Source organism: Myotis yumanensis, unplaced genomic scaffold, assembly GCF_028538775.1.
Source record: "Myotis yumanensis isolate MYYU_CA2020_CCGP unplaced genomic scaffold, mMyoYum1.0.hap1 SCAF_7, whole genome shotgun sequence".
Taxonomy (NCBI): domain Eukaryota; kingdom Metazoa; phylum Chordata; class Mammalia; order Chiroptera; family Vespertilionidae; genus Myotis; species Myotis yumanensis.
The window spans coordinates 54,573,346-54,591,980 of NW_027223758.1; the positions used below are offsets into that span (position 1 = coordinate 54,573,346).

The 18,635-nt window shown below is 35.4% G+C and overlaps 1 protein-coding gene and 1 long non-coding RNA gene across 3 annotated transcripts in view; one reads left to right on the forward strand and one right to left on the reverse strand.

Annotated features, from left to right (window-relative positions):
- Nucleotides 1-16,145, reverse strand: part of RBBP8 (RB binding protein 8, endonuclease) — a 97,070-nt gene extending 80,925 nt beyond the window's left edge. The window contains exons 1-2 of the mRNA XM_070420519.1: nucleotides 15,988-16,145; nucleotides 297-376 (exon numbers count right to left, since the gene is read on the reverse strand). The gene's annotated coding sequence lies outside the window, so the exon portion shown is untranslated. The remainder of the gene's footprint in view (nucleotides 1-296; nucleotides 377-15,987) is intronic.
- The window catches only part of LOC139013972 (uncharacterized), a 127,141-nt gene continuing 114,979 nt past the window's right edge, over nucleotides 6,474-18,635 (forward strand). For both annotated transcript variants that reach the window (XR_011472172.1, XR_011472171.1), the window contains exons 1-2: nucleotides 6,474-7,607; nucleotides 16,218-16,376. This is a non-coding gene — a long non-coding RNA (uncharacterized lncRNA). The remainder of the gene's footprint in view (nucleotides 7,608-16,217; nucleotides 16,377-18,635) is intronic.

Here is an 18,635-nt window from a genome sequence, read left to right on the forward strand (position 1 = left end):
CGGCCCCCGCGGCTGCTGCTGACGCCGATGGAGCCGGGCGCCTCCGCTGCGTGGCCCGTCGCGGCGGCTCCGGGAGCTGGCGACCGCCGCCGCGTTTTGGGGACGCCGGGCAGGGAGCTCACGAGGTTTCGTTTGGGAAGAATCCATTCCTTGGTGTGACGCGGAATTTATACACGTGTCTGACTGAGCACATTTCAGGGAAAGCATATGAGTGGCCTGCACCAAAGGGGAAGTTAGATGAACGGAGCAGGGAGGGGAGGGTTAGTTAACGCAGTTCGCCGCCTTGTCACTGTTACCTGCAGTTCGGTGATGGGCCGGACCCGGCAGCAAAACGATGTCTCTTTTGCTGAGGTTAAGTGGGAAGTTTCTGGAGAACCTGGAATAAGAGACCGAATGACCAGCATTATTGTTGGAGCAATAGATTAGTTTTTGTTTTGTTTGAGCGAGAGAGGAAAAGAGAGGGCAAGAGGAACATCGATTTTGTTGTCGCAACCCTCTGTGCAGTCATTGGTTGACCCAACCGAAACCTCGAAACCTCGGTGTATCCGGATGACGCTCTCACCAGCTGAGTTACCCAATTTAGTGTTTTTTTAAATCAACGTTTCCTGTGGCTAGTAACATTCGAACTGTTAATATGTTTTCCTATTTATCTTGATTTCTGAAAGAAGCGTTTTAGCATTAGAAATTCTACAAATGAAGTTGAAGGAAATAAACAGAATAGAGTAGAATCACAGTATCTGTTAAACCAGTTCAATTCTTTTCTGGGATTCTTCTAAGACCTGGGAGGAAGACAGGTTTAAACTTTAAAAGGTTAAGTAGTATTTAGAAAATCATAAATACAAAATGTACAAGTAATTTTTCCAGTCACTGCCTATCTTCAGGAATGAATATCTATCACAGCTTACTTCTTGTGATGGAACATAATAGGATGCTCCTGAACCGTTTTAGCAATCTTATAGGACGCTGGTATTTTTAAAGAAGAGGACTGTTGAACTTTCATTGCCCTATTATAGCAAACATCATCCACTTCCAAATTTTATGACTTAATTCATTTCACCTTTAGAGAAAATGGGTGAAAATTTGACCATGACAATTTTAATGCAACGTAGGAAGCATAATTGCTTGTAAAAATGTTGTAATGAAAATGGAGAGTTTTGTTACAAATGGAAAGACCCTGTAATCAGTCTGCCTTTTAATGGTACATTGAAAGGACAGTGTACTTGTGGTCCAAAGAGAAACTATCATAACTGAATGGCCTAACCTGCTGCTCTGGCCTCTGTCAGCGGCTTCATTGTCCAATCCATTTATGTAAGTCGGAATCAAAAGAATCATCCTTGGCTCCTTCTCCCTTTACCCCCCGTACCCAGCCTATCACCAAGTCCTGTCCATTTTACTCACCAGTTATCTCCCAAATCCATCCCCTTCTCTTCATTACTACTCCCATATTTCAGGATACCATTATCTCTCACCTAGTCTGCTGATCATATCCACCCAACCAACAACCCCACCTAAACTGGTGTTCAGGAGAAGTTTTAAGCATCTGTTCTCAATTCATGTGTATTTTTAAGTTGTATACATGTATTGCTGAAAAGTGGCATATAAAATAATGAGCCAGACATCCTGGCTTTGAATCCGGCTCTAATACTTCCTATGTGACCTTAACCTGTCTCCTTTTTCTTATCTGTAAAATGAGGATAATAAAAGTACCAACCTCACAGAGTTATGAAGAGTAAATGAGTTAACTGTAAACTGCTTAGTAGAGCGCTCAGATAGGTAGTATGTATTCAGTAAAAACTAGCCCTTATTAATAGGTCTGAGCTAATACATGATGACTATTATAACACATATTTTAAAGACATTTTTTAAAGGATGAGAAAAAGTTAAAATCTGGTATCTTCTCCCATTTAAGTTTTGCCTACTTTGAGAACACCCCTCTACACTATAGCTACTATAATCTTGAAAAATAAGTTTGATAATGGCACTATGCTGCCTAAATCCCTTCAGTGGCTTACTGTTTTCCTGAAGAAAGCCCTTTAAACTGCCTCTACTGCTTCCCCAGGTTCATTTCCAAACATTGTCTGCCCTCTGGCCTCACTGGCCTGTTAATCCTAGGGCTTTGCATGCCGTTGCCTCTGTCTGGAATTCTGAAACAAACCTTTCCCCACCCTATGCCTAGTGATTACTAATCCTAGTGATTACTAATCTTGTTTTAATAGTCTCTTCTATTAGATACTCTTTGAGCACTATGTACCTTCCCATCTTACATTTATTATACTTTAAATTATTTAATTAATCCTCTTTTAATGTTACTGATTTTTAGAGCAAGAGGAAGGGAGAGGGACAGAGAGAAACATTGATGAGAGAGAAAAATCATCCATAGGCTCCCTTTTTCACTCCCCCTACTGAGGATCCAGCCTGCAACCAGGGCATGTGCCATGATCTGGAATTGAACCGATGACCTTTTGGTTCATGGGTCAATGCTCAACCACTGAGTGACACCTGCCCAGGCAGACTGTAAATTTCTTGAGGTCAAAACCTTTTTATTTTTGTTAATCCTCACCTGAGGATATTTTCTCCATTGATTTTCAGAGAGAGTGGAAGGATGAGGGGAGGGATAGAGACCACCACCCAGCCTGGGGATCGAGCCTGCAACTGAGCTACATGCCTTTGAACAGAATCAAACCTGAACTCCTTTAGTCAGTGGGCTGATGCTCTATCCATTGAGCCAAACCGGCTAGGGTGATGTCACAATCTTTTTACTTTCAGAAACTACCTGAGTGCCTGCCAAAAGGAGGTAGGTACTCTGGGTAAATGAATTGGGCATCACTTTGAAGGATTCCTATTTCTCATGTTTTGATGAAAGTCTTTGAACCTATTCACAATTCTTAGCTTCTCCTTATGAGATTATGCTATGATTAATTTAACAGTGGAAATGATGGGCATACACACAGATATATGTGACCAATAAGGAGCTATATGCTCCCTACCTGGTAGAAAATATTATGAAGTCCCAAAGAAGTGAGAAAACTACTTTAACAGAGAAGCAGCTATTTTGAACCTTTCATAATATTGGGTTTCTCTCTTTTCCTTCCTTCCTTCCTTCCTTCCTTCCTTCCTTCCTTCCTTCCTTCCTTCCTCCCTTCCTTCCTTCCTTCCTTCCTTCCTTCCTTCCTTCCTTCCTAACTTCCTTCCTAACTTTCTTCCTTTCCTTTCTTTCTTTCTTGATTAGAACAATGCTTCCCAAACCTTTTCAGTACTTAGAAAATGAATACTTGTATTATATTGTGATAAAAAGATGAGGCTGCTTCCATTCAGGGGCAACAGAAGTTGGGACTCCAGCCATCCTAGGTCCAATGCTGCCATCTTGAGGGCTGGGATTTTATTGTCCCAGCATACTTAAAACCCATTGGAGGCTTAGGATGCTTGTTTAAAAATTGCCTGGTGAAATGTATTTTAATAAACACTGTATTTATAATTATTCAAAGTGTGCACATACATTTTTGGGGGCACCCTATATAGTAGCCACATTTGAAAAAGTAAAAAGAGTCCAATTGGCCTGGCTCAGTGGTTGAGCATTGACCTATGGAACCAGGAGGTCTCGGTTCTAGTCCCAGTCAGGGCACATGCCCAGATTTCGGGGTCAATCCCCCGTGGGGGGCGTGCAGGAGGCAGCTGATCAATGATTCTCTCTCATCATTGATGTTTCTATCTCTCCCTCTCCCTTCCTCTCTGAAATGAAAAAATATATCTAAAAGAATAAAGAAGTAAAAAGAAATAGATGAAATTAACTATATTTTTTATGTAATTAAATTTATCGAAAATAGCCCTGGTTATTTGTGCTGGGCATTTCCCATCTCTTTCCCACTCCCTACATCATCCCATTCCCCTCCTCTCCCAGCACTGAGGGCCTATATCTTCAGGCAAAAATTTTAAAGTACGTGACTAAACCCATTATGAATATTTACATAAAAGCGTCCAGCACCTTTAAAATGAATCTTGGATGAACTGTTTTAAGAATAAGACAAAAGAACTATTTTAAGAACAAGACAAAAGGCTGTTTGAGAAATAAGACTTTAAGATAAAAGAAAATTATGTTAACTGTCAACATTTTGTCAACTGGAACACTTGGTTTAATTTTTTAAAGTTGTTTATAGTAATTACTAAGTGTTGTTTGGGGGTAGGCATATACACCAATTAGTGATCTTGCCCCAAGTGCCAAAATGCTTTGTCTGTGATTTGAGTTGATGTGCCAAGATCCAGTTAGGTTTAGAAGTCTTTTAATTGTTTTAAAAGATGTATTTAACATTCATGAAGGGTGTCAGTATCATACTTTTTATTTTGACAGTCTTAGGCAGTCATTAAAGTGCCATAGTACACATTAAAGATTATACATGGCTTTTCAATCAGTCTGGCCAACTTCCAACTTAGATAAAGAACCTTTATTTATTTTGATTTTCACTACATAGTCATGCCTTCTTCATTTCCTTTTTATAAACTATTAAAGTAGTTTTTGTTTGTGTTTCTAAATATAATTCAATTAGCTACTTCATTTCATATCAGTAATGGGCAAAATTTTACTAGATATATACTTTGCCCATTTAGGAAAGCCGAATGACCTTTTGGACGTCCTTCCAGACATCCTTCTGGACAAAGCTGGGGCTGCGAGGGCCACGGCAAGCCACCACGCCACGGCTGTGAGGGCCGAGCCCCTTGCACGAATTTTGTGCATCGGGCCTCTAGTCTTTTTATATTGGGTGAAGATAGTATAGTATACTATAAAATTGTGTACATGCCTAGCTCTAAATGATGATGAGCTGACCAAGAATGTTAATGGTGTCATTGCAAAGTAATTCATTATGTATGGAAAGGGACATCTTTTGTAATACAGTGGCTGCCTGGGCAATATTTCATACCTATGCATATAGGTTTATGAAGCCCAGGACTTTTGTTAGATAGTTAGCCCTGGCATTTATGGGATTGGCATTAATACTTAACACTCCTGTTAGACACCAGAATTTATAAGAACCTCAGAGCTTAACTGCTATAGAGATGATAAAAGAATTTAAGAGTTATCACAACTCTAGAGTAAAAAAATGGATTATATTTTGGGAATCTTGAAAAACTAATCTTTACCTTTTATCTAGTAAGTATGGTATTATGCTGCATTTCTTATGTACATATGTATAGTGCTACCAATATGGAAGCTGTGGGAATAGCATTTATTTACAGTAATGTAAAAAATATCCTATATAACAAAAGGCTAATGCAAATCGACTGAATGGCGGAGGGGGGCAGATGCTCAACACAGGAGCTGCCCCCTGGTGGTCAGTGCACTTCCACAGAGGGAGTGCCGCTCAGCCAGAAACTCGAGTATAGGTGCGGTGGTGAGAGCCTCTCCTATCTCCATGGCAGTTGGACATCCCCCAAGGGCTCCTAGACTGCGAGAGGGCACAAGCCGGGCTGAGGGACCCCCCCCCCCCCCGCCCCAGTGCACAAATTTTGTGCACTGGGCCTCTAGTATATATATATAATGAAGAGTTAACTCTAGGAACAAGTTACTTGGAGTCTATTAATTAAAGCATTCCCTGCTAGGTTCATAAGAGCAAACACGCTTAATATTCATTACATTGTCCATTTATAAGAAAATAATGATTCACATTTTAAATGGTAATTTTTCCCTCTGAATTGATAAATTTCTTCACTGCTGAAAAATAGTTCTGATTTTTAATGTATTCATGCCTCACAAATTATATAGATGATATGTCTTCAAACAGGCTCACTACCCCTTCCTGCCCCCCCCCCCCCATTTTTCCCTATTCTAACTACACACGAGAAAGATAGACTTTGTTTAAATATTGGATTTGTGATTTTCTTAATCCAATATTAGTCTAAGGTTAAGGCAGCTTTGATAGTTACTTTTCCAAAAATGTTTTACGTCCAAAATTCTTAGAGGAGACCTTCGGTTTCAGCCAATACTTTTCAACTTTACTTAAGTTATGATCAGAAGTATTAGAAATATATAGTGAAATTAAATTATGCTTTAATTCACTTCACACCCTTGGTGACAATTTGTATTTGTAGATGACTTTTTAAACTATAGTTTTTACAAACTATGTTTTTATGGATGTTAAAGCAGAAATGAACAGACTTCATTTTTTCAAATCTAGCCTGCTTCTTATGTAAAGTGACCATATGCCCTGGCTTACCAGCAACTGTTCTGGTTAATATCTGTTGTTCTGGCTAATTATTAATAGGGCTCCTGTTTACTCTAAAAAATGTTCTGGTTTTGGTTATAAATCATATGATCAGAAGCTTTAAGGAATTTGAAGTATAAACTAATAAAAAAAGGTCATTTTTAAAATGACCTTTTGTAGTCAGGAGTATTTCCTTCTCAACTATGTACAGACCTATCTAAACTTAAAAAAAATAATATTATGGTATAGATAATATAAGCAATAATATTATTTGATTTATTGATAGTACTCTGAAATTCCTGAGTTTAGAAGTAGTTTGTTTAATACTGACAGGAAATGGATGCAGGAACAATTAGTGATGGTAAGAAACAAAGTGCTTTTCCTATATACCTTCTCTTTTGAAGCTAAATATAACTGTCATAAAATTAGAGCAGGACCAGTTTTCATCTTTCTAGAGAAGTTGAGAAATTAGGTGGTTTGACTAGCATTATATGTACAAACTAATAGATAAGTTGATCCAAGACTTCAGACCCAATCTTCTTGCTATAAATCCTATAGCTATGCTCTCTGCAGCATACCCTACTAGTTTTGAGTAGTAAATTTATTTAAAACTTATCCTGTGCTTTTAAATTTTTTAATTTAGAAAATATTTTTGAGAAAATAACCAAAGTTTCTGAATTTTGATTAAAAATTCCTATTACCTACAGGCAGTTCTGGTACATTTTTTTTATTTACTTCATATTTTTTATTTACATTTTATGAGGTTACTAAAAGGACTCAGTCAGGGTTGGAGTGAAGCACCTATTTTAGATTTTTTTGCATTAATAATTGTATTTCATAGTAATTATGGCACACGTGCCTTTTTATTTGTCTTATAATACGTGTAGATATTTGAGAGATGAATATAAATTGACTTAATAGAATTGGCAAACATGTTCATATTAGCCTTTCTCAAATCTAGAGAATCCCAAGCTGTGGATTCTTCTATAAAGTAAATTTAAAGCTAAATAGATTAAAGGACCTTGAGTTATGTTGTAATCTTAGAAGGGACCCAAGCAGGAAGTGCTCCAAAAAATTGTGACAATTGTGTGTTCTACAATCAGTGATGGCATATAGCCATTCCCAGCATATGGTACTTGGTAAGTCCTGAGCTGGGAGATAGGACCAGGGTTTAAGCTCTGGCCCTACCTCTGATTATCTGCTTTTTTTTCTAGACAAGTGTTATTTCCCCAATTGAAAAATGAGAATATTCATGGTTACAGTGTCCAAAAGAGTTGTTGTAAGACTTCATAGAAGTTTGAAGCAGCATGCCTATTGAGCAAGCAGAGTGGTGGAAGAAGAACCTTTCCTATTGGGAACAGAAGGCATGTGCAAAGGTTCTGCTCTGGAGCATCACTGTGAATTCTGGAAACTGTAAGTATATAGTAATGTATTTGTATAGGTTGCTATTGGAAAATCAGCAGAAGCTCCACTTAATTGGTTTGATGAATTCTAATTTTGATTATAATCCTATCGAGCAAGTAATTTAACTTATCTGTGCCTCAGTTGTTTATGAATGATATGAAGAGACTAATATATATGTTGGGTATTTCACAGGATTGTTGATAGGACTGAATGATTATATGTATGTATCCAAACAGTATAAGAAACTCTTATTAATCATAGATAGTTTTAAGAGCTACAGCCAATCAAAGAGATCTCTCCAATTGCTAGTTACAAAATTATAGTTAGTGAATGTTGAATTGCTATGTAAATTGTGAGACATTTATAATTATAGAAGGGGTTAAATTACAATTTGTTAAGTGCTTTTACATATCTTATTTGATTCACATAATTAAGTTTAAATAAATCAGGTATTTTATTTTATGGTTATTTCCATTTTATTTTATTCCAAGGGACTTTAAAAATCATCTAGCCCAACTGCAAAATTGCATAGGGAGGAAAAACCAATTTATTTATTTCAGAAATTGGTGGTTGTAAGAAATAATTTAATTAACAGAGATTTATGATAAACTCAGCTTCAAGTTCAAGAAAGGAAGTGTTGGTATCAAGTTGATTGTCATCTGAGCTAATTTAGTAAATACCTGATTATATTTGATTCTTTCTTTTGACAACAGTATCTGTTATTATTTGGCTTTGTTCAGCAGTGTGTATCCCCACTTTTTCTTATTTCTAGGCTGTCTTCAGCCCAATTTCCCTATTTCAGCCTTATCAATTCATTAGCTTATTTAACCATCTTCTAAGAAAGAGGATTAGGTCGTGTGGGTTGGTGGTTGAGCTTCAACCTATGAACCAGGAGGTCACGGTACAACTGGTCTGGTCACATACCCGGGTTGCGGGCTCAATCCCCAGTGTGGGGTGTGTAGGAGGCAGCCAATCAATGATTCTCTCTTGTCGTTGTTGTTTCTATCTCTCTCTCCCTCTCCCTTTCTTTCTGAAATCAATAAAAATATATTATTTTTTAAAAAGGAGGGTTATTTTTAAAAACTCAAATACTAATTATTTTAACAATTCAAATTAAATGAAGAGATAGACTTCTTTTTTATTTACACCTATTTCTTATTTAGCTAAACTAGTTTTATCATGCAAACTAATATGGTATTTACTTAAAGCACGTAACTTTGGTTTTCTATTCGACTAGAGCAGCGGTTCTCAACCTGTGGGTCGCGACCCCTTTGGGGGTCAAACGACCCTTTCACAGGGGTCGCCTAAGACCATCGGAAAACACATATATAATTACATATTGTTTTTGTGATTAATCACTATGCTTTAACTATTTTCAATTTGTAACAATGAAAATACATCCTGCATATCAGATATTTACATTACAATTCATAACAGTAGCAAAATTACAGTTATGAAGTAGCAACAAAAATAATTTTATGGTTGGGGGTCACCACAACATGAGGAACTGTATTTAAAGGGTCGCAGCATTAGGAAGGTTGAGAACCACTGGACTAGAGCCTTCGTCTAATGTATTCTTCAGAGCCATGCTCTAGGATCATATTATAGGTTATAATGAATTATTTTTTGTAACCAGACCCTCTTGGACACAGTCCAAGACAAACTTGTTCTGTTCAAAATTCTGTGTTTTACTATAATAGGAAGTGTTACTTGAGGGTCCAATGTAGTCAATCTATTTTTACTAAAGTTTTACCAATATAAACTTAAACAATAAATTCTTTAGATCAGTACTGGACTCAAAGTATTTTCAGAATACATACTAATTGCTCATTTGCTGCTGTTTGACCCTTTTAAAATTGGCAACCAAATTCAGGAAATGAAATGTAGTTTATTAGAAAATACCTTTCTCACAGAAGATCAGGTTTCAGATCTTCTCAGGTTTTGTGGGAATGGATCAAATACACCGGACAAAAATAGGCTAAAGTTCCTCACTTCCAATTAGAAATTGCTGTACTCATTTCTCGGAAAATCCATTTTAGTTATATAGTTTATTAAAATTCTATCGGTAAACTAAGGAATAAGTGTTTTGACCATATCTTTGCTGTAATAGTGATGTACTAGACACCTTTTGGACCTGCTCACTCCAATCATTGCAGTTGTAACCAGATTCAAGCACAGGAAACCTGACAGCCCCTCACCTGGACTTTCTGTTCTGGGGGCTTCTCTGAAACCTTTGGAAATAGAAGCAGAACCTGAAAGTGTGAGGAAATTAATAACTCATGAGGCATCACTTAACTGATAGAAGTCAGACTGGTGGATAAATGCTCCTCTTGCATGTCTTTAGCTTCATGGCTCCTAAGAAGGTACCAATTTGCCCATAGTAGGGGATGAACTCCAGAATGCACTCTTGTATTGGCCTTTCCTCCCTCCCCATTTCTTTCTCCTAATCCCCCACTTCTGTTTCCTAATTGAAGCACATAACTAACTGTTCCCTGGGATGACTTCCCAATAAAGAACTTGCACATAATCTAGAGGATTTAGGCTCTACTTTCTGAGAACCCAAACTAAGAGATCATGGTTAAACATGAGATTTCCATTTTAGTATTTTTGTTAATGGAAATTTTAACTTTTTTCATTTTTTTCTTTTTTGTTGATCCTTACCCTGGGATATTTTTTCTATTGATTTCTTTCCATAGAGAGAGTGAAAGGGAAGGGGAGAGACAGGGAGAGAGAAATATCGATGTGAGAGAGACACATCAATTGGTTGCCTCCCACATGTACCCTGACCTGGGCTGGGGATGGAGTGACCGGTCGTTCCACCTGTCATTCCGCTGTTCAGTCGATTTGCATATTAGGCTTTTTATTATATAGGATTACTTGGTTTTAACAGTATTAACATGTGGTTTGTTATGGTACCAAGGAACTGCTAAGAATTTAATTTACACTAGATGTGTTTAATATATGCTTACTGGTGGAACTAGCAAAGGTCATTTATCTCAAAGACGTAAACACATCCTAAAAAGTAAAACTGTGGGAAGAGACTGATGTTGTCATGCTGGATGGACTGAACAATTTTCCTTACTGAATGACCTGTAGCCAGGTTCTGGTGTAACCAAATTCTAGATTCAGGGTACAGGTTTCTGGCCTATGGCAAGGTTCCAGTGGTTAGCTCTGTATTATAGTTAAAAAACAGTATACTTGTTTCTGAGCAACATATATTTGTTTTAAATTTTGTTAGACAATTGTTTGGAAAGTGACTAGAGCATAATTTAACGGATCACTAAAATGCTATGTAGATGGTATTTATTATTCAGTTCTTATATTATTGAAATTTGATTACAATATAAATATTTTCAGAAAAGTGAATGAATGAAGTTATTGATCTTGTATTTCTCAATGTTTCAAGATTCATTCAGAAATTCATTAGGTTTAAAATGTTTTTGTGTTGGAAGTTTTTCGCACTCCTAATGTGAATCATTGTAGAAACTGTAGGCAAAGAACTTCCAAGGAAATAGACTTAAGATAGAACTTTGAAACTAAAGATTTGCCATGCAAGTTATAATCTCACTTTGTCAATAATAATAACTTCTAAGATAATAGTTTCATGGTTACTTTTATATATAGAAACATTTATATAGAAACATTTAAAAACTATCTTTGAGATTTGTTATTCCCTGCCCTCTTTTCAGTTGTTTATAGTAACACTCTAAATCTGTGAAAATAAATGCAGGTTAAATACTAATTTAATGAATGGTCACATAAGATTAAATTGCTTATTATATAATAAAATAGTTTTAATAAGAATGTATAATTAGTAGCATGCCTGTGCCATTCCCTCCTCCCTTGCCTTCCCCTACAGGCATGTATTTCCTAAACTCCAAGAGACCCATGAGACCTGCCACCAGGGGAGCAATGGGCAGCGGAGCTGGTCTCAGGGGGCTAACCCCCTGAACCTGTTGCCAATGCCTCGTTTTCTCTGACTTCCCTATGAGCCAAAACTGCCCAGCCTAGGCTCTCCTGTTGCTTCTTCTATGCCCTTCCTAGTTTCACTGTCCTAAGTGTGTTTTTGCTGCAGTGAATAAATTCTTGCTTACTTAAAAAAAAAAAAATAGAATGTATAATTAGTAGGCTTAATTGGTAAGTAGTAATTTTGTCTTTAGGTATACCACCTGCATACAAGTTTTTTAATCGTAAGAGGAAAAACAATTCATTTACCATGGATATAAATTCAAATTATATTATTAGCACAAAACTTATTTGTATAGCAATTAAACATCTTTTAGGAAATTAAAGTTGACTGCAAGAGCTCAGTAAGAGCAGTTTGTGTTAGAAGTAGATCTATTTGTTGGTTCTAATATCAAGTCATTTCCTGCTCTTAGGTTTTAGAATGTTTTGTCACACTCTTCTGAACTTCTTTCTGATTAATGACATACATTTCTTAAATATCTTGCATATGAACTTTGTTCATTAACTCCATTTCCTAACCAATTAATGAGTCTGAGGCTAATTTAATATTATTTTTAGAAAATGTTAAATCCTATTCTGTCTTATTACACCCAAAACATTTTGAACCCACTCTCCCTATCATTTACTATCAAGGAAATACAGTATGATTTAATACTGACTTACAATAAATTTAATTTAGGAGAGAATCTTTTGGAGGAAAAAAGCATATTCTAGAGCCCTGAAGAAATAATTCAATTGATAGTAGAAAGAGCACAATTCTTAGACCAATAGAAATCCTTCGACAACTAATTTGATGTCATATAAGATAATAGATATAAAATGCCTTTGAAAAACTCAGCTACTAGGCACAAGTAAGGTGTAATTTAGTCTATCTATTTGAAAGTTCCTTTCTTTGGTATAGAGATGATTGAATTTGAATTTAAAAAATTATTTAAACATTTTATTACCTTGATATATTGCTCTCAAAATATGTTTAACAATGGCTTCTTGACTCTTTAATTGTATTAACTTACATGGGTTTCTAATTTTTTAATTTAATAAGGTTAAATATTTTTCAATATTAAATCTTAATGCTTTCCAAGGTTGCTGATTTAATTTTTATATCTCTGATAAAAATAAAATGTATATTCTAAGTTAAGTTTTGACTTCTCTTACTCAAGCTATTTGTTGAAATTTATTATAAATTCTATTAATAGGGTGGAAAGGATATTGACATTTGCTGCACCTACTATGCTCTAGGAACTGTGTTGAGTGTTTTATACAATAAATCATGTAATTCTTCCATCAACTCTTAGAAAATGGTAGTCGTTTCCATAACTTATAGATGGAGTAAAGAGAACTCAGAGGGTTCAATAATTCCCTTGGGTAAACTAGATTGTAGCAGAGTCAGTATTCAAACCCATTTCAGTTTGGCTCAAAAACTCATATGTTTTTCAACATGCTATCCTTTCTCTTTACTGTAAAGTTAAGAAACAAATGGTAGTGATTATTTTCCACAGTCACTTGGACTGAACTAAATTTACCAAATTTAGAAGCATTCCTCAGGTAGGATTTTCCCTGTGAAAAGATAAAGAAGTTAGGAGAATTAACATTTAGTTCTAGGAGTCAGAGTTGAAATTTTTGAACCTTTGGTTCTCAAGCTTTCTGTAATCCCATTTCCTTGGAATTCCTCAAGTTAAAAACATTTAAAGCATTTTTGAGCAATTGTGTGCAAAGCACTGTAGTAAGAGCTTACTCCTTAAATAACATGTTCTATCATCTCTAACAGGGGTTTTGACTCCTGCAATTCTGGTCTTCATAACCTTATTGAAGTTCTAACCAAACTTTAGATGGCTTTTTTGGAAAATCCTAAACTATATCCATGTAAGAGTGACTAAAACAATACAAAAATACATACATCTATTCTAAGAAAATAAATAGTTGAGATAGTTTAAAACAATATTAAGTCAGAAAATGACAATAGGACCCACAAATATGAAGGAATGTGAAACACATCAATTTGATATAAAATTTTACGATGGCATTAAGAGATTAGGGTTTGAAATGGCAGTCACCTTCATTATCAATGGCAACTCCAATAAATTCAGCCACTATACCAAAAAAGTTTGGGGGTAATAATGATATAGATTAAAATAGAAAAGCAAATAATTTTTTAGTTCAGCAAAGACTCATTAATGTAACTCTATAACACATCTTTATTTTTTTACAAATTCTTTAGAAAACATAGATTAGATTTCATGTAGCATTCAGAAGAATCAATATAGAGTAGTGAAAAAATTATTAGTCTGGGCTGGTGTTGAGGAAACATGTTCTGGTTCCAGATCTACCTTTAGCTGGTTTGTAGTAATTTAGCATATTTTGAGGCTTTTCATTCAACTCAAATAATGAGGTGTTGGATTCATTAGTTATCTTTAAGAGTCCTAGCTCAAAAATGTTATGATTCTAAGTGTTTTTGATAGGAAACACATGAAGGTATTCAGGAAGCAAAGAGGTTACTATTGTTAAGAAACTTAGCATTGTTGACAAAAAGAGTCATTGTATGAAACTGTGTGGCTAGGATAAAGACAAAGGAATGCATTCCCAACTAGACGTAAAGAATGAAAAGATTTTTAAGTGAGTAGAACACTTTTTGACCTGGGCCCTGACATAATGAAGGGCTGTATAAAACACAAATACACACATGTACAAAAACACAGACTCCTAATTTGATTGATAAGTGTATATAGCCTTAATTTTAATCAAAACATCACAGAGTATCAATGTTTTAAAGGAATCAATTTATGGAAAATACATAAAAGTTATTTTTTCATATATTTAAAACTGAAAATCCTATTAAATGAAAACTATAGAATCCCTCTCTAAAATGTAGAGTTAGGCTTTAAATATTACCTATAGATTTGATATGAAAAGATATATCTAGTTCCTAAGTAGTTTTCCTCAAAACCATAAACATAAAACAATAATAAATAAATTGTAATCCTAAATTAAGTTTATTTTCAAACAGTAAGCCCTGTATTTAAACATTATATGGTTTTAAAAAATGTACATTACTATATATAATAGATTCACTAGAAATACTAAAAGTATAATCTATTGGTATATACCCATATCTTGCCTGAAAACTAATTGAAAAGAGAAAAATTCAACCAACTAAAATTTTTTATTCTGTTCTCCCCAAATTGTCAGAATACAGTTTATGGTAAAAAGACTTTTGTTTTGGTTTGCTGAATCAGCACATTCCTTTTGAAGATTCAACATTACATGGCTTTTTAGGAGTCTAACTGAATTATCTGAAGTTTTATGCAGAATTGACTTGGAGAGTAGGATTAAAACGCATCCAAAGGATTTCCTTGCAAATGAAATCTCATCTGAATATTTATTCTCACTTAAAAAATTATTTATTAACATCCTAAAGAAACCCTAATAGCCTTTGAGTTTGAACATAAAAACAAAGTGAGGATTCTAGGGACAATGAAAAGAATACATGTCTTGTTGAGTTCAAGGGAAAGTCATATTAAGATGGTCAACAAAAGCTCTTGACAGGAGACTATTCAGTATAAATCTGCTTAAAAAGGTATTTTAATTTCCAGATAAATTCATATGTTAACTGTTATGTTAAATTGAATGCCAGAAGATTTGTACATTGAATTTGATCTAATATTAAGGGGGTAGTTTGGTATGCAAAAATAAATCTAAAGGGGTTGGTAAACTTTATTTTAAATGAGACAAACTAAAATAAATTAATTGGATCCATGAAAGATGTAAAAGAATTATTTTAAAATATAAAGAAAAGGAAGATCCAAATTTTCTTTAACCCCAGAAATTTTTCAGATGTAATAAGGCATGACAAAAACTTGTCTTCATTCCTTTCTATTCAACTCAGTAAGTGCTTTGAGCTCCAATGGTTAATCAGTTACTAGATTCCACATCTTTATTTTTTACAATCCCCAATTCTTGTTGTGAATTGTTCCTCTTAATGTACTTACAATCACCAAGAGGACACCACCATTTTTTCCACCTTAAAAAAGCAATTATTATTTCATCCACAATTAGATTTACCACTTAAAATTGTTACTGTATAGCAACAGCCCATAAAACATAATAGTATATTATCAAAGAAGTAGATGGCTTAAGATGAATTACTAATAGATGAAATATATTTAGCAAAATTATTCAACTCAGCTTTTAAAATGGCTATAACCATATCCAACTTACAAAAAAGTATAGCAAAAGTGCATTATAATCTTTATCCAAATAAGTCAGTGAACATATATGCAAGTGTTATAAAACCATATCTAATTTACATAAAAGGTATAATGCAGGTATTATGTTAAAAAATAGATATCTTCTGAAACATCATTTAACTTAAGCTTCCAAAATTGCAGAGAAAATTGAGAAATATAAAAGCAATTTATTAACTTACCCTTCAGTTTATTTGGAAAACCTCTGCTCTTGGTCAAAAGCAGAAGGTGGTTCACTGCTGACTTTCCCTGAAGCTATGAACTTAAACAGTAAACCAGTGGAAACCACCTCTCTGGACCACGCTAGAGTTTGCTAGACAGTACTGCTGTGTGGAAGAAGTCTGCTGCATCTAAGCTATATACAATGTGCAATGGATAACCTAATATGTCTTTCATTTAACTGGCTGGGCAGGTTTCTACAGTCTGTGGAACATGGAATCAAACCAGAATATGTTGGCATAACAGGCCCGTCAAACCGGTTCTTCTGTAGATCCAGAACCCGTCCAACCAGTCTGCATCAAAGGCTCGCCCAACAAGCTGCAGCAGCTCAGCTCTGCTAAGCCTGTACCGGGTGAGTTATCCCCACCTGCCGTCAACTTCCAACAAACTGCTCAGAATGTTGTAGCCTCCAGCAAAATAATTCAGAGTTCTAGTGGGAGGAGTAGATCTGTGTCAGGTATAGCAAGAGTCCATTGTGATAAACCTCTCATTGTAGATACTTGAGTATCTATCATCCTCAGAGGTAGGTAATCCCTTTTAAAAATGTACTTCAGGCTCTCTGCAGACTAAAGCCTCTAGAAAGAGATTATCTACAAGAATGAAGAATCCATGATGCCTGACCTTTTCCACTGGTCTACTTGGCTCTGTTCAGTCTAGTTGAGCCTTGAGGGGGAGGTTGATATTCCCACAAGAGTAGTGGCCCTGAGAGGTAAAAGGAATGGTTTTTAAAGGGAGGGAAAACTAAACATTTGTCTGGGTGTGTTATCTTCCTTGTGCTTAAACAATCCTCATACCATTTCAGTTTGAAAAATTCCTATTTCTACATACTAGGGCAACTTGGAGAGGTTTTACTTTGAATATTCAACAGTTGAACACAAAGTACTGATATCTACAAGGTGCCAGAAACTGTGTCAAGTTTAGGGTTACAGTGGTGAAAAAGACTAGTTTAGTAAGAGGTGGGAGGAATGTTCAGGTGCCCAGTTAAGCATGTCTAGTAATCTTTTGGAAGGAAGAAGTGAACAACACAAGATCACATTTTGACAGAAATTGGTTTATAGTAAGGGAGATCATGTGAGATTTGTCCTTACTCTCTCATAATACTTCTTTTATATCTACTGATGTAGTGATTCTCAAACTTTCCTGCTTACCTATCAAGTGCTGATTAAGAACACAAATTACTGGCCTCACCTCCAGAGATTCTGATTCAGTAGGTCTGGATGTTACACAAGCACTTATGGTGATTATGCTGCAATTGTGGCAGAGACCATAGACCTAGACTCCATGCTCAGCTTCTTTTCTATTTTTTTGTACCTAATTAAATACGATACATATTAATAAAAATTTGCTATATTTACTTTTGTATCTCCAGTGTCCAGAACACTGACACTTAGAAAGTATTTAATAAATGCTTATTAATTATCTACTCAGTGCCAGGACTTGCTAGATCCAAGGGGAATCACAGCTAGTAACTATTATATGAATCAAACTACATTAAGTACTATAATTATAATAATTGAGGTAGGAGCACAGAAAAGGGAGCAAGTATGGCTGAGTATGGGAAAGCCTTCACAAAAGAGATGGGTTTTAGAGACTTTCCTTTCTTAGCATGACCAAAGATTGCTATCTGCAGGGTAACAAAATGTTGAGGGAACAATAAAAAGAATGCCTTTGATATGATTCAGAAATAAAAGCTTTAAATACACAGACATTATGACCTGAAAACAGTAATAAAGGTTATTTACAGCAGGGCCTAGCAAATTTTTCCATAAGTATCAGGGAGTAAATATTTTAAGGTGTGTGGCCCAGATTGTCTCTCTTTCAATTATTAAACTCTAACATGGTAGCACTAAAACAGTCAGTGAATAATAGTGAACGGGTGTAGCTGTGTTCCAATAAAACTTAACAAAAAGAGGTGACAGGCTGTATATGACCAATGGACCATAGTTTGCTGACTCCTGCTCTAAAATGAAACGTGAAAATTAACAAGACTGCATAATTAGTTAGAAGAATGGTCTTGGGAGTCAAGAAGATTTGGGCTCCATCCCAGTTCTGTTCCATATTAGCTTTGTCACCTGAGTCAGGCATTGGTTTTATTTTAAAATGTGGAAGAAAGTAATAGTTGCTAATCCCTAGAGCTATTACAAGATTCAAGTAATTTAATTCACATGAGGCTTTAATGAAAATTTTAGTACACAGTAAGGGCCCAATAAAATGCTAGCTAAAAATAAAACTGGTTGAACATGGGTGTTTATTTCCATTAGTTCTTGAAGCCCAACTAACATGACAGCATAAACTCTAAAGGATCAAAAACATTGAGAGAGATAGCAGACAAGAGGTGTTCATACATTTTGGAAGAAGGAATGAGGAAGAGTGATGACTAATTTAGCAGAATAGAGAAAGAGGAAGTCTACTTGCAATAATAAAAGCAAGTCTGTCTTTGCTATAGAACCTTAGGAAACTTGAGGAATTGGAGGCACAAGATAACTTTAAATAGTTTGGAGGAATTAGCGGGGCTTTATTTTTTAAATGTATTTATTAAAAAATTTTTTTTGGTTAATACTCACCTCTGGGTGTATATATTTTTCCATTGATTTTTAAAGAGAGAGGAAGG